Genomic DNA, 14,265 nt, shown 5'->3' with positions numbered 1-14,265 from the left:
CAATTTTTGGACTTTGACGGTTATAATTTAAGAATTTTTATATTCTTAAGTTTTTTTTTTAAGTCCCAACCTATATATCAGAAACAAAATATGACCAAAAATTTAAAGTAATCTTAGTTTAACACTGTCATGTTAACATTGACTATTTAGAGTTTGATTACATGGATGGATTAATATTCAAGTTTAATAACAGAATGCTGTCACAAATGGAACCACAATCACATCAAATTATGAGCATGATTAAATGTAAAAAATAAAAAAACACAACTTAATATATGTACCTCTTAAGAACCTCATATAATTCACATAGTAATTACCCATTAATTTGTCATCTTCTGTAAAAGTCACATACCTATTCTTCTACATAGATTTTTTTTTATTTGTTTAATTTGTTGTTGTTGTTGTGTTTTAGGAAATTCCATTTCATTCTTCTTACCACAGTGTGTTCCTAGAAACCAAATCATAAAATAGTGCTATAATTAGGTGTTGTGTTCCTGACGAAAAATACAGAATTTAATATATCTTAGCCTTAACTGAAGTACGTTCTAAAGATAAAAACATAGAAAACATCAAAGTCGATAATCATTTAAATAAAATAATGCTCTGGATCCTATAAACTTACGTCTAATAGATATACTGTTTGTAGAGTAAAAATTCTATATCAATATAGTATATAATTATCCTATTAGAACTTTCTCCTAAGGCTAGCAGGTGGCATGGTGGTTAAGGGTGTTGGACTCTCACATGGCTGTCACAGTTCAAGTCTTCGACCTGGTAGCTTGCTTTCTCACTTTCCCTCTCTTGCTGTTTCTCATTCTGTCCCTCTCTGGTCAAAATTTAAATAAATAAATAAAGTTAAATGAAGTCTTTAAAAAAAAAAGAAGTTTCTCCTAAAATTAGTAGCTTAGCTAGAAGAAGTTATCAAAACACTTAATTAAGAATAAGTTTACTTTGTGATCTTAGACGTTAGAAGGTCATGTAAAAGATGATTCTGTTATCTTTAAGAAGGTTTTTAAGTGTCTGAATCATATGTTGTTTATCCTCATAAAAATTTCTCAGTGGTAGACAGAAACTAAAAAAAAAATCATCATGTTGACCTTGAAAGTAGGCTTTAAGTAGTGTATTTACTGCTTTAGTTTTGCTTTTCCACTAAAAAGCATTTAAAATGTGAGGTATTATCTGTTATCCATTTCCAGCAAAACAAAAATCATATTTTTCATCATCTTCAATATTCTCTCATGAAACCTCACCACACTCACTGATTTGAATGCTTATTTCACTTTTTAGTTTTTCACTTTTTCACCCCAATGTAACTCTAGATGTCTTTACAGACTAAGAAACAAGGAGCGATTAAATGACTTAAAAATAATAACCATGTCTTGTTGCATATGAATTGGTTACTTGGTCATGTTGAAAACTAAAGATATGAAGATCATATCTTAATAAGAGCTATGAATCGAAAACTAAGGTAGGCACTTTATTTACTTTGTCTCTAATCCTCATACCAATATTTACAGCATAGATTTTATTATTTTTACTTTACAGTTGAAGAAATCAGCTTAAAGAGAATTTAAATAATTTTCTCAAGATCACGCACACAGCAAATAGAAAACTGGGATTTGAACTAAGTAAGTCTGTCTCTCCATTCTCTCTTCTTGTTCCTCCCATATTGATTTCCTGGAAACCTAGAGAGTGATGAAAGCCATTCAGCTTTCATTTCCAGAAAGGTGAATGAGATGAGTAATTCATTTTCATGCAATCCCACAAACATCTCTTAAGTAGATACTTTGTGAGCACTGCATTAGATAGACTGTATGGAATATTCAAAAAACCTTGAAGCAACACTGAGTTCAAGATAATTATTCAATTATTCAAGATAATTTAGTCCAGAAAATAAGTAAAAGGAATTTCATCCAACTTGGTTCCGTCCATTGGCCAATAATGGATTCTGATTCTGTTTTCAGTTTCAGACACAACTAATATACACCCACAAAAAAATTGTTCATCTTTTCTTCCTCCACCATAGCAAACTTTGTAAGGTGATTTCCATAGTTTATCTTCCAAGACTGAAGAAGTTTTTAGAGAATCATCAAACAGATGAACTTGGCTTCAGCAGCAATAAAAAAAAAATGCTCTGATTTATTTTGCAATTACACAACACAAGGCTGAGAAATGTGTATTGTTATTTAACACCAGCCCCTCAGGTTCTCTTCACTCACCAACCTACACAGCTTAGGCAAATTCTACTTAGCACATTTCCTTTTGGGCATATACATATTGAATCACAGACACCACTGGGATTCCCCTGCTGAATTGCAATCACTAGATAAGCGCCCACAAGTTAACCAGTCTCAGTCCAGAGATTTTGTAGTTTAGCATGTGTACTTGAATGCTTCCAAATCCGTGCTGGATGTTCCAATCAGCATTTTAATTCAATGATTCAACCGAAAATTAAAGCAAAATCTGAAATAAACTCAATATATTTGTTGAGCTCTTTGCCCCTAACCAAAGCAAATACAAAACTGTTTACTGGGCTATTAACTGAATTGGGTCTGTGTTGGTTTGTTTGTTTCTAATTCAGCCCAAGTGGGTCCAGCAGGAAATAAATCTACATATTACTAAACTAAATAAGTACAAAAACAATGGAAAATATGTTTATGAACCAAACTTAGGCCAAACTGGTATTTTATTGACTCCAAATACATGAGATATAGGTGGGAGGGAACATTTTTCACTGCAACAACTTGAAGATACTCTCTTAATACTCAAATACCAATATTGAATTTCAGCAACTCATCCCTCAGGTGCCATCATGCCTGATTTCCCTTTGATATTTTGCCAAAATGTTTTTCATTTGCCTTTTTTCACAATTCAGAGAACCAAAATGAATTCTCTCACACACACACATTACAGTTCCAGTTCCATTATTTAAGCAAACAGAATTAATTGTCACTGCCAGCTTAACTAGTTATAAATTTCTCACCATAATTGTCAATATCTTCACTATTATAGATTTAACTTATCTTTTTAGTGTTAGTTCATACATTTCCCTCTAGAAATCCTGTGTAACCACAAAATTGAAATAATTCCTTGTGGCTAAAAGTAACCAATAATTTTCTACATGAGGGACTTTGTTCATGCTATTTCTTTATATTTTCTGCATAGTTTTAAGAGAAATCCTGTTGTTAAGGTATTGTTAAGCCAACTGTGGTTATGAATCAGCAGTTTTGGTGTCACCTGAGAACTAGTTAGAAACTTATCTTGGAACCAGCAGGTGGTGTGGTGGTTAAGGGAGCTGGACTCCCACATGGTCAAATGTGGTTCGAGTCCTGGACCTGGTGACTTGCTTTCTCACTTTCCCTCTCTCTTCCTCTCTCTCACTGTGTCTCTATTTTATCAAATGAAAATAAAATAAATAAATAAATGAAGTCAAATAAAATAATTTAAAAGAAACTTGTCTCATACCTACTCTAGACCAATTAAATAAATTTTTATTTTAACAGGACTCCAAATGTTGTATATGCACATTTAAGGTAGAAGCATACAAAAAACAGTACTTTTTTATGACACCTGGATGATATTTTCAATGAATGTAAGAATTTCCTCTTTTTATCTTATATCAATAGGTTAATTAATCATTTCCTTTGTCTGAAAGCATTTATTAAGTGGTCATTATGCTCTAGTCAAAACTTAAAAGAGCCACTTCAAAAAGCGATGTTTTCTCATTTATTAAGATGGAGTTATAAAAATGCAAATAATTTAATGCATAAATTGTAGATTATCTGTGAGAAAACAGTAAAAAATAAAAAAAGATAAACAGAGGCTTAGAAAGAGAGTACTACATATAATACACATACTACAAATAACATAATATAATATAATATAATATAATATAATTTGCAATATCTTACGACCTCTGTGTGTGTGTGTGTGTATGTGTGAGAGAGAGAGAGAGAGAAAGAGAGAGAGAGAGAGAGATTATGCCACTCTTCAATGTGAAATATTTTCCTTTTCTTTGGAGAGGTTTTTGCTACAGGGCACGTGTGCTCGCCAGAAAGACAGAGAGAGACAGAGAGAGAGAAAGTCAGAAATCACCCCCGGAAGGATGGCCACGCTGCAATCCCTTCTCCTTCATTCTCCTCCTAGGATCTTGGGCACGCACGCACACGCGCCTGGCGTGAGTTACGTTTTATGTTTAAAAAAATGAAGTTGAACTTCCAGGTTCTGGTCTAGTATATAAAGATCTTGGAAGTTGCTATACCATCCTAACAAGTAAAAAGATGAGCAAATTTGAAAACCAACAACTCTTCCTAGATTCATAAGAGAAGTGATTTTGCAGGGCAAACCACTGTATCATAAATTGGAGACAGGCAGAGAATCACAATTTTTAGAGAAGAAACCCATGTACAGAAACTTCCACTGGAACCCACGCTGGAGAAAACTTACAACTGTCATTGACAAACTGCTACAAGTTCAATTTGAACAAACCTGAGAGTCAAATATTCCAGGGAAACCCAATCATGTACAGAGGTTTACCTCACTCTAGTGAATTTTACCTCCAAGAGAGTGACAAAGTTCTCACAGTGATCATCAGAGAAAAATCCTCTCATGCTTCTGCCAAAGGAAGGGAAAAGTAGCCATTTTTAAATACACCAGAGCATTCTGTTCTTAACAATTTCTGCCTTCAGGAAAAACCATTTAACCAGATCCTAAACTGCTATGGTTTTATTAGTCTAACTGACCTGGGAGAAGAAATACCCAACTCCAGCCCACTCTAGTCTTCCTCATAGAATAAAGAAAATACCAGGTCAGCCTGTGGCCCTATGGTTAAGACAGTCAGATCCCACATGGCCATGTACGTGGTTAGAATCCAGGCCCTGTGGTTTGAAAAACATGATGGGTAAGTGTGTGTTCATGTACACAATTCTGACAAGGTGGAGACATAAAGGAGAAAGGTTTGTGGTGTGGCTCTGCCACATGGAGATGCTCTCTATGTCTCCCTGTCTCTGTATCTCTCTCTCTCTGGTGATAATATTTAAAAAGTTAAAATAATAATAGAAAAAGGGAAAATTCCAACTTTGACTTCCCACAGGCTCCCATGTGGGAGAAGGACAAACTATGTGACCTAAGAGGGAGCATGGAACTACAAAGCACTCATACTTTTCACATAGTCCAGAGGCACAGTTTCAAATAGAGACTTGAGACCTACTCATGGGATTATGAATGACTCCCCCTTCTCCCACACTGTCCTATCACATAACCAACTACCCATTTGCAATAGTTCTTTTTACTCAGTACATCATCAAGATAACAAGAAAATTACATGGCAAACTAATAGGCACACATGTAAAGAGACAAAACAAGTATCAAAACTGGACACAGATGTTTTGTGGATGTCGGAATTATCAGACTAGGAATTGAATTTAACCTATGATTAAGATACTAACAGCTGTAATGGATAAATAATATAGCATAAAAGAACACTTGGGCATATAAGTAGAAAGATACAAATTCTGGGAACCAGCAGTTAGCGTAATGGCTATGTCGCTGGACTCCCACGTAGTCGACCACAGTTCACGTCCCGGACCTGGTGGCTTAAAAACTCACACACGCACGTGTGCGTGCGTGCCAAAGATCCCGAGAGGAGAATGGAGGAGAAGGGATTGTGGCGTGACCATCTCCCCTGGGGGATGATTTCTCTCTTTCTGTCTCTATGTCTCTCTCTGTCTGTCTGGCGAGCACACATGCCCTATAGCGAAAATCTCTGCCCCCCAAAAAAGATAAAAATTCTAAGAAAAACATCAAAAAAGATGAAAAACACTGTAACAGAAATGAAAATGTTTTTCATGGGCTTATTAGCAGTGTAGACATAGATAAGCAAAGAATTTCTGATTCTGAGGGCTTCCTAATAGAAACTTTCAAACTTTCAAAATTGAAAAGCAAAGAAGAAAAAAAAGAAAAGAAAAAAAAACAGAATAAACTACAGATCTAAGAAATTCAGAGAACTTCATGTAGTGTCTCCTGTAAGACCAAAAGAGCATTAAAGTAGAAATAAATAACAGAGTGATAGCTAGAAAATCTAAAAACACTTGGAGATTAATGAAAACATTTCAAAATAACAGAAAGAAGAACTCTTAACAGTAATTTTTAAAATATATCTTGGGCCAGCAGATAGTATAGTGGTTATGTCACTAGACTTCCACATGGCTGACCATAGTTCAAGTCCTGAACTCAGTGGCTTGAAACTCACGCCAGTATCATGTGCATGTGTGCTCAAGATCCTGGGAATAAAATGGTGGAAAAGGGATTGTGGCATGGCCGTGCCTCCTGTGGGATGATTTCTCACTTTCTCTCTCTTTGGAAATTATATGTATATATAAATATATATATATACACACACATACACACACATATATCATATAATATATATGTGTGTGTACATATAATTAAACTGGCCCAAATAAAGGCATGAAGTTTAAGGCAGCTGGATCCCAGACCCAGCAGCATGAAATTAAGTCACGTGATCCCACATAGCTGACTTCCTGGTTTAAGTCTCAGACCCAGCAGCGAGAAAAGTGTGCATAAGTGAGTGTGTTCCAAAAACTGAAGAACATAATGGAGGACAAAGGATTCAAATATGGCCATCCGTTTAGAGGTTGACTTTTCTTTTTCTTTCTCTGTAGCTCTCATTCTCTGTCTCTCTCTGGTGAGCATGTTCTAGAACAAAACAATAAATATATAAATACATACATATATACATACAACGACAGTATTTACTTTTACCATATGACCTAGCAATTACATTCCATGGTGTTTCCCTGAAGGAGTAGAAAACATATGTCCACAAAAATTCTGCCCATGATGTTTATAGAGGTTTATTCACAATTGCCAAATCTAGAAAACAACCAAGATGCCCTTCAGTAGGTTACTGGATAAATATACTAGTATATCCAGACAGTAAAATATTTTTCGGCACTAAAACGAAATGAGTTATCGAGTCACACATGCAAAAAAAAAAAGAGAGGAAATATAAATACATATAACTAAGTAAAACAGACAAATCTTACAAAGCTACATGCTGTATGATTCTAACAATCTAATATTCCAGAAGATACAAACCAAGCAGACAGTAAAAATGTTAGGGTTTCCCAAGGGTTTGTGGGTAGAAGGAGGGAAGCATGAGTAGGGGAGCATAGAGAATGTTTAGGGTAGTGAAACCCTTCTGTATGATACTATGGCAATGGCACATGCAATTGTACATCATTCAAACTAGAGAATATATGCAAGAGGGAACCCTGCTGTCAACTGTGAACTCTGGGATGAAGTAAATGTTAACTCAAGGACTATAAGACATGCACTACTCTGGTGCGAGCTATCGTTAATGGGAAAGGCCACGTATAGTGGGACTAGGGAATATAAAGGAAATTTCTGCATCTTCTGTTTGATTTTGGTGTGAACCAAAATCTGCTCTAAAAAGTAAAGTATATTTAAAAAGTGGACTCCAATGATGTTTACCTTTGAGTAGTTGGGATAAATGGCTCATTATTTATTTTGATTGTAAATATTTTACTTAGAATCTTCATAGAGAAATAATTTTGAATATGAATACAAATATTCATTAGAAATGTATCTATACTTTTCACCAATTTTTATTATTCTAAAATAATAATAGCAAATATTACTTAATAAGTGTTCTTATATATGCCAGGCATTTTTTTAGAGAGAGAATATTGCTATAGGGTGTGTGCTCTCACCAGAGAGACAGTAAACAAAAAAATCACCCCCCCTTCTCCTCCATTCTCCTCTTAGGATTTTGGGCACACAAGTATACATATCCAGAGTGATTTTTTTTAAGTTGCCTGGTCTGGGACTTGAACAGCAATAGGCTACATGGAAGTTCAGCAACATGACCATTACGCCAATGATTGTCCCATGTACCACTTACTTCAATGCATTTGACTACAACTTACTTTATCATCCTATGAACTTCTATGAGAAATTATTATGTTATGTTACAGGTGGGAAAATTATAAATTTTGTTCAAATTTATAGACCTTATAAGAGTAGAACCAGCATTTGAAAACAGAAAGTTTGACTCCTGAGCCTACTTACTGATGCATTTACTTCCCTTTTTAGATCATGAAAGCCTGTCAGATGTTAGAATGAATACACAAAATTTGCATTGAACAAGAATGTACAATCTAAATTGGGATTTCTCAACATTAGCACTACTGGCGTTTTGGACTACATGATGTTGTGGAGAGCCATCCTGTTTGTTGGAATGTGTTGTGCAGCATTCCTTGCATTTATGTGCTCAATTCCATGTAGCATCCCCTGTGATGGCCAAAAATGTCTCCACATATTTCCAAATGTTTCAGGGGAAGGCAAAAATCACCCTTTCTTAAGACCCATTGTCATAAGTCATTTTCTATTTAAATGAGAATTTACTTCAGTTCTCATTAGTCTTTGACACATCCTTATAATACAGTGTAGATGGATGATTTTACTTCATCAAGATACAGCCTAAATTAGCACATTTTTTCCTGGGAACTCACTATCTTATTTTCATATCAGGATGTCTTTTCAAGGATAACAGTTATTTTTAGAAGTTGTTCTCTGTCAGTTCCTTCTTTCAATCATTCATGATATCCATCAATTGAAGGAGATAAAAAAGACCACGATGGACCAGAATAGCAGATGGAAAAAGATATTTCAAGAAGCCCCCCCTTTCTCCTGATGCTACTACACATGAGCTACTTCGTGCAAGCTTTTAAGGACTAACTCTCAGGCAATAAAGACTTTTGAAAATGTGAATTCCTGCTACTAACACATGAGAATAAAACTAAATGCAATTGCTCTTCATTAGCTCTTCAGATAGCTAGTGTTATACAGGAGATTAATTATGTTAAGAGAAGTTCTGAGGCAATGTAAGAAATTGTACATAGCTTTCATTCCCCTCAGAACAAAAAGGTTTGAGAACCATGACTTGTGCTTTCACTAATGTTACATTTACAGGTAAATTTTCATTTTTCTTGTGTAAAAAAAAGGTATTATTTATCACTAAATTTTCAGTTTTCTTGTGTAAGAAGGTATGATATCATTATCATGATCAACTATGATTATCATAGTCAACTACATCATCATCTATTTACACACACATGGCCACATGAGGATGACTGACACTTGTGGAATTCTTCAGAGAATCAGATAATTTTTCTCTAACAATTATTCTAACCCATTTATAACATCCTAGGCTTATGAACCAATGCTTTGGGTTTAGCAAAATGCAGGAGGAAGCACTGATGAAATAGAACACTGGTAATTTTCCATTGGTCATCTCAGCTCCTTACCTAGATGGTATGAACATTTGACCAAGGAAAGCAGGTTCAAGTATTATTAAGTAAAATGCTACATTTTGCATTCTGATCAGAACCAGTGAGCCCAAAGTTCCTAGTGGATGTTTTAATTACAGATAGAAAATTCCTGCTAAGACTATCTTTATTTTGTACCTGCTTATTGTGCAGAGAACAGTAAAGTCAACTTTTTCACAATGCTCTTTTCCCATTATATTGTTGTGATCACTTCAAAAACTGAAAGAAATCCATTCATTTGCCATTTTGATATTGACTAGCTTTGAATGAATATTGTCACCATTCCTATTGTATTTTTCATACTTGAATTTGTTAGTGTTTTCTTGACTTAACACCTCTCTTATATAAAATTAAATTCCATTTATAGTGCCAGGGCCATCAGGATGAATTTTTCTTGATAAGGTACAAATCCTTCTGTATCACTTATCTATTGCCACATAATAAAATGCCCCCAAAACTAAGTGCCTTATCAGAACAACTCTTTATATGGCTTATAAGTCTGTGAGTTAGCCTGACAGCACTATTCATCTTGGCTTGGCCCATTCATGCACCTGCAGTTAGCTCATTGGTAAGCAGGATACTAGCTGGTCAAAGAAGGTCTAAACTAAGACAGTGCAGCCCATCTCCATACAACCTCTCATTTCCTGGAATGTCAACACAGTGCAGTCATATGGCAGGTAGTTTGATAGTATTCCAATGTAATGAGCAGAAATATTGTGCACTCTTGAGGACAAGATTCAAAAATGTTGTATTGCATCTGCTGCATTCTATTGGCTGAAACAAGTCAGAGGGCAAGTTTGGATTTAAGATGGGGAATAACGCCACCTCTCATGGAGAGAAAATACAAAGTAATTAACCAGATCATACAGGAAGGTATGAATGGCTCTTGTTGCAGTCTACCACATCTCTAAAAGTGACATCTTTGACATTCTGAAAATAAGCAAAAATGAGCCTTCTGTGTGTACATTTAATGTTGTTAATACATGATCAGAGTAGTTTGTCTCAACTAGCAATTTGATAATTCACTGTGAAGTTGATTAAACTGACCAGTTTACAAATGTAATATGGGAGATGGGATGTTTTTTGGAATAGGTTGAGAATTTTACTGTTTGTGCTAAAAAATACTCTCTACTAATAAACAGAACAGGGTAGATAGACAGTGACAAGGAAAAATTTGAGTAGTATCTTTAAGGTTTAAGCCTAATTTGGTAAACTTTATCTAATGCAACACCCAATGGAATACACACACACACACACACACACACACACATATATAATTTTTAAGTCAGTAGGGTCTTGGTGCAAAGATGAAATTCGAAGGAGGTGGAAATGAAGCAGAATGTTCTGTTCTTTAATGAGGGAAAAATTGTACTGTGCATACATTCCATTTCAATAGAAAAACCCCATGCAAATATGGTATTCCAAGCAGAACTAAGACTCACTACAATGTTGCCTAGTAATATTACTTCTAAAAAGCTATCATAATGCATAGCTGGATTTCAGTAGTCTTGTTGCTCATGAATGTTCAAATTGCAGGGAAAACATATTTAGAATAATTATCTGTTTTAAGTCACAACAGAGATATTTTCTTTTGTTCATACTTACTGTGGAGATGTACACAGAAGTTTAAATGGAAATAATAAAATTGAGGAAGTAGAAAGACACTATCACCAATATATTGTGAAAGTAAATTATATATGAATTATGTTGAAAGTACCCACATTTTCTGGACTTCATCAATTATATTAAAGTACTTCAGACTTTTAGAGAGCATGGGGGCCTTCGAGTGGTAGAGTGATTAAGGTGCTGGACTCCCATTTGACTGACCATGGTTCAAGTCCCAGATCTGGCAGCTTGAAACTCACTCTGGGTATATGAGTATGTAAGACCCAAATTGTAAAAGGAGAATGGAGGAGAAGGGATTGAGGTGTAGCCATCCCCTCTGGAGGATGATTTCTCACTTCATCTCTCTCTTTCTGTCTTTCTGGCAAGCATGCGTGCCCTATATCAAAAAACTCTCTCAAAAGCAAACAAACTAAAGAAATGGGACATAGGATGAGCAGATAGTGTAATGGTTATGTTGCTGAACTCTCATATAGTTGACTGCAGTTCAAGTCCCAGACTAGGTGGCTTAAAACTCATGCCAGGTGCATTTGCATGTGTACCCAACACTCTGAGAGGAGAATAGAGGAGAAGGGATTTTGGCTTGGCCATCTTCCCTGGGGTGGGGGATTTTGGCTTGGCCATCTTCCCTGGGGTGGGATTTCATTTCTCAATTTTGCCTCTGTCCCTCTGTCTTTCTCTGTCTCTCTGATGAACACACATCCCCTATAGCAAAAATCTCTCAAAAAAATAAAAAAAAGAAAGAAAAAAATGGGACACTGAACCTAAACCTGAATGTCCCTATACTTTTACATTCCCTTCATGGAACTTATGAATTTGTATTTTTCCAAAATAATAGCAACTTTTTTTCTTGACATTTTCTTCCCCTCCCTTGAAGTCCTAAATGTATCTAGTTAAACGGATACAGGTACAAGGGAGTTAGGAAGCACTAGAACTTTTTTGGAATGAAATTATATTTATTTCTTATTTTAAAAGTACAGAATACTTATAACATTATCAAATGTAATTTATTGTTAGAGATTCATAGAAATGCATTTGGGGAGAGTAATAAGACCCTTCAATAGCAAATTGGATAACTGAACCAATAAAATTTGAGTTATTATTGATATGTGGTGTCAATTATTCCTGCAACAAATGAAGTCTGAGAAACTATGATTGCAAAGCTTTGTTATACTGAGTTGAATACATGAACCACAACACTTATTTAACCCAGTAGTTTAAAAACCACCCTCCTCTGTGTTACACAGCTCTGTTTCTGAGAAACCCACCTGTCTCTTAAAGTTTACAGTTTTACATGTTCATATTTAAATTAAAATTTAATTTGAGGGGGCCAGCAGGTGATATGGTGGTTAGGGTGCTGGTCTCCCACAGGACTGATCACAGTTTGAGGCCTGGAACTGGTGGCTTTCTCTCTCCTCTCTCTCTCTCTCTCTCTCTCTCTCTCTCTCTCTCTCTCTCTGCCTTTCTCTGGTGAATGCACATGCTCTATAGCAAGTTAAAAAAAATAATAATAATAAATAAAATTTTTAACAATTTAATTTGAAGGAAGCATCTATTCTTACGGAAGAGTATATAGCTAGATAATGGGTATAGTGATGAAGAAACAGAGATAGCACATAGCTTATATAGACAGATATAGATGATATAGGAAAACTTCTGTTTTAGCCCTTAAATTAAATGCTTTCTTGACTGCAAATCCACCTTAGTTTATGGTAATGTGTTGCACATGGTGCGAGGTGGCTGACTTGACTTTCCTTTGACAGAACCCTATTCTAAACACAGTGGATGTTGCTTTCATTATTTAATTAATTCCCATGGGAATCATTTGAGATGGTATTATGATCTCCATTTTACGAATGGAAATAAGCTCAGTGAAGTTAAGAAACTAGTTCAGATTCAGTGAACTTGAAAAATAGAAATGTTTTTCAAATTAACTCTGGTCTAACTGAAAAGTCTATACATCTACGTTATACTAGAGCACCACATTGCCTAAACATGCTACTGAGTGTTGCACAGTGTAGACAGATTCATCTTAGACATGCAAAAAGATGCATAGATTTCATTCGTGGCTATAATCTCCATGGATTAAACTGAAAATGAAAATCGCCAGATCTTTTGTACCATAAAATTTTAATATGTATGGTTCAACTTTAAAATTCTGACTAATTCCTTAGCTTTAAATAGAATGCTGTTAATCACAGCATTTGTATCAAAAGATACAATCTTATAGCAGCTCTGTAAAGTATTCCAAGTAGGCATATTTGGGGAATAAATACACATTGAAGTGAATATTAAAATGAAATGTTGAAAATCAACATTCATTACTTTATTCCTCAAATACACATATTTTGAGACAACTTATTTTCAAGCAATCAACTACATCAAGCAATTTTTCTAAAACAAAGATCCAATTTCTATTTTTTATATTGCTATATTATGCCTTAGTGCTTTGTTCAAGAAGTGGATTATCCTTCTAAATTTACTCTGAAAAATAATGCTTCACTAATATAAGTTAACGGTATTTATTCTACCTTCTCATCAATTTCATTTCAAAAGGTACCATGGCTCAAGAGCTAGTCAAAATTCATTAGGAACCGACACAAAATTAATGAAATAAATAAACAGATCAAAGCTGGCTGCATCATGGGACCAGCAGTTAGCATAATGGCTATGTCGCTGAACTCCCATGTAGTCAACGGCGGGTCGCATACTGGACCTGGTGGCTTAAAACTCACGCCGGGCACATGTGCATGTGTGCCCAAGATCCCGAAAGGAGAAGGGATTACAGAGTGGCCATGCCCCCTGGGGAGAGATTTCTTACTTTCTGTCTCTGTCTGGCAAGAGCATGCGCCCTATAGCAAAAATCCCTCAAAAAAAAAAAACTGTCTCCTATAGTTGTTATAAGTATCAAATAAAACACAAAAACATTCAGTAGGCTATATAAGTTATATTTTTTAAAGTTATAATTATTATATTATTTTTCTATTTCATATTAAACTAGTTTAGCCCAACTACTGAGTGTTGTCAGCCCAAGCACTCACAGTCACTGCAGTGGAAGGTCAACACACTGGCTTGCCATAACTATGTCAAAAAGGAAGCTGGTTTCATAACCTTAGCATTGTAACATCTCGAATTGTCCACTTAGTGCTAAATAACAAGATCTCATTATTATTATTTTTTTGAGAGGTTTTCGCTATTGGGCGCATGCACTTGCCAGACAGAGACAGAGAGGCAGAAAGTGAGAAATCACCCCCCCAGGGGGGATGGCCAT

At 35.3% G+C, this 14,265-nt stretch overlaps 1 long non-coding RNA gene across 1 annotated transcript in view; it reads right to left on the bottom strand.

The window, feature by feature from the left end:
* Window positions 1-361: 361 nt before the first annotated feature.
* Window positions 362-14,265, bottom strand: part of LOC102492741 (uncharacterized) — a 37,556-nt gene continuing 23,652 nt past the window's right edge. The window contains exon 4 of the long non-coding RNA XR_003548408.1: window positions 362-448. This is a non-coding gene — a long non-coding RNA (uncharacterized LOC102492741). The remainder of the gene's footprint in view (window positions 449-14,265) is intronic.

This window comes from Tupaia chinensis, unplaced genomic scaffold (genome assembly GCF_000334495.1).
Source record: "Tupaia chinensis unplaced genomic scaffold, TupChi_1.0 Scaffold149807_1, whole genome shotgun sequence".
In the NCBI taxonomy this organism is placed as follows: Eukaryota; Metazoa; Chordata; class Mammalia; order Scandentia; family Tupaiidae; genus Tupaia; species Tupaia belangeri.
The sequence above is the reverse complement of the archived record's forward strand: the minus strand, read 5'-3'. Positions and strand labels throughout refer to the sequence as shown.